Below are 3097 nucleotides of genomic sequence, written 5' to 3' on the forward strand. Positions count from 1 at the left end.
AAAATCACCCCAAAGAGCGTTGTGTGGAATCCATCGTATTTTGGGGAATTAAAAAGAACATTGACATAAGAAAACGGGTCAATTTGACCCGAGGACAACATGAGGGTTAATCCTCTGATCCTAATACAGCTACAGATTCCAAATGGCTCTCCTTGAGATCTAGCTTGAAGTTTGTTGTTGTTTCCTGACTAACTTTGCAAACCGAGGTCACACATGTAGAAATAAATTATTTATTGAAAGTTGTATGTAGAAAGAAATTACATGTAGAAAGAAATGAGCATTTAACAGGAGGGTCTGTCAAAAGGATGCTAATTATTGCACTCTGGGAAATGTAAGATACTGGGTCATATGTGCGCCCTATTTTAAGAGCGCCCATGCCGTTTAAATAGAAAAGGCACGTCTTTGCGCCAATAGGCGTGCTGGTCTTATGTCAGTAACATTTCCTTGTTATTTTAACAGCACTTTAGTAAAATGCACCTGGGCTTATGCACAGCACGCACACAATGCTTGTTACACACACACAAGGAAGCGCATTAGAGCACACACACACATGCAAAAGATTACAAATAAAAATTTGACAGTGCAAATATGCCATCATAATAACAACGCACCAAGGTACAAACACGCCTTTATTTAACCCTCATGTTGTCCTCAGGTCAAATTGACCCGTTTTTCCCATGTCATTGTTCTTTTTAATTTCCCAAAATAACGTGACTGATTCCACAGTCATAATAAGTTAGTGTTATGTAGCGTTAAATGTAAAAAAAAAGTGACAAACGTTGAAAAAAACGTCAAAAGTGTTGAAAAAAGGGACAAAAACGTAAGAAAAAGTTAAAAACATAGACAAAAATGTGGATTTTCAATTTTGACGAGAAGACAACACAATGGTTAAAGGGAATGGGAGCTGACCTCTGATTGGTTGATTGCATGTTACACCCAAAACACATCTACAGTGGGGCTAAAAAATGTGGGCATTCCAGGTAAAAATTTGCATGAATGTGCATAAAGAAGTCAAGAAAACATGGAAAAATCTCCAAATTGATTTTTTGATTGTGAAGGCCAAAGCAAAACCTTCAGTTTGCGCCTCTTGATGTAATCCACAGTGGATTTTGAGGTGTGTTCAGGATCATTATCCATTTATAGAAGCAATCCTCTCTTTGACTTCAGCTTTTTCACAGATGGCATCAAGTTAGCGTCCAAAATTAGCTGATATTTTATTGAATTAATTTTTCCTTCTACTCGTGAAATGTTCCCTTTGCCACTGGCTGCAATACAACCCCAAAGCACGATTGATCCACTCTATGCTTAACAGTTGGACAGAGGTTCTTTTCATTAAATTCTGTGCCCTTTCTTCTCCAAACGTACCTTTGCTCATTGCGGCCAAAAAGTTCTACTCTAACCTCATCGGTCCACAGAACTTGTTCCCACAATGCATCGGGCTTGACTATATGTTCCTTTGCAAACATAAATCGCTGATTTTTTTGTGCTGAGGACGTAGAAGATTTTTTTCTATCTTGTAACATCCGGATGTTTTACACATTCATTCCCCAGCATTGAGCTCATGATCATGACTAAGAAAAGCATCGGCCAAATCTAATGACATCACAGCTGAGTTGTTATTCATTACAGAGGACAGAGCTGTTAACGGACTGTCTCGTTAATTCTCTTCACAATGACTTGATTCGGAAAAAGCGATAAGATACTGTATGTTTCATTGCGCTCGCGTGTAATATATATCTAATCCTGGTTGTTCCAATCTTTGACGTTAGCCATCATACAGGCACTTGGTCAACACAGGGAGAGCACAAACACAACCCGTGTCCTAATTTCACCTTCCAGACTCCCAACACCCACAGTGAATAGAAACAGTACAAGTCAACGGCATGCACACGTCCTTCTGGGACAGAGACTCCTACAATGCTTTGCTGGGAAACCCAACACTGTCCTGCTATATATAGCGGGGCTTTTTCACACCGTGCATGACCGCTTGTGTCTAGTCACATGATTTGAGAAATATGGGTGGAACGCACACACACACACACGCACACATACGTACACACACACATACATATGCACTCCACAGCTCTACAAAAGCACGTACACAGAGGCTGAGGGTGTGGAGGTAGTGGGGGAATGAGAAGAGTTTTATTGAGTTGGCTGCGGCGTGTTGCTTCCCGTGACTTGACTCCCATTTGCTCTGTCTCTCCCCCCCCCCACCCCCCGAGCGTCTCGCCCTGTCTCGCTCTAGACCGCATGCTAATCAGCTTTCCCTGCTCCCTCTGTTTGGTCTCTGATGGGCTGTTTTCTGACGCATCCCGTTGAATAGATAATCATTGTGTAAGTGACCACTATCAGCAACGCCTCTGTGTCTTTCCCTATCAGCTAAACCCCCCTTGCTGAATGCGTTCTATAACCATCTGAACAGACACAATTGTGTGTTGAAAAACTGATCTTGTCAGTCTTTTTGTTGCATTATTTGGTTCTTTTTCCACACCAACAAAAGACGTAGAAAACCCCACGGCAAAGACAGGTAGAAGGTGAAATACAAAAGTCAAAGTGTCAGCAGGAGCAGAGTTTTGGAATTAGTGATCTAGTAAAAGGAACTCGTGACCCAATGGTTAGGTAGTAACCACAACTCAAACACTCCAAACCTTTAAAATGAAGTACATGTCTCATGGTCACAACCTACAAGAAGTATTTTTCTGCAGTTTGTTGCAACCAATGTCCCTTTCAGGTCTGTTGACATGTGTCCAGGGACATCTTTTCCATTCTTTTGGTATTCCAGGACACTCAAATCAAAATCAAACAATAACCATGTGATTAAAGTGCTGACTCAAAGCTCCAGCAGCGTGTGAGGGTGTTCAAATCTTTGTCGGCTGACCAACGAAGAGACACAGTCCCTTTAATTTAATGACAATGCAGGTCAGTCATCCTAAACATGGCAGCTTCTGAGAGCAAAGACTGTCCCCTGATCACTATCGTCCCCTGACTCGGTCCAACTGATCATGTGTTTCACTGACTGAAGACCCGACTGAAGGCAAACTAAAACAAGCAGGAAGTGAAGATGCTAACAATGGAAGTGTCTGTTGGTGTGTGT

This window comes from Etheostoma spectabile, unplaced genomic scaffold (assembly GCF_008692095.1).
Source record: "Etheostoma spectabile isolate EspeVRDwgs_2016 unplaced genomic scaffold, UIUC_Espe_1.0 scaffold273, whole genome shotgun sequence".
In the NCBI taxonomy this organism is placed as follows: Eukaryota; Metazoa; Chordata; class Actinopteri; order Perciformes; family Percidae; genus Etheostoma; species Etheostoma spectabile.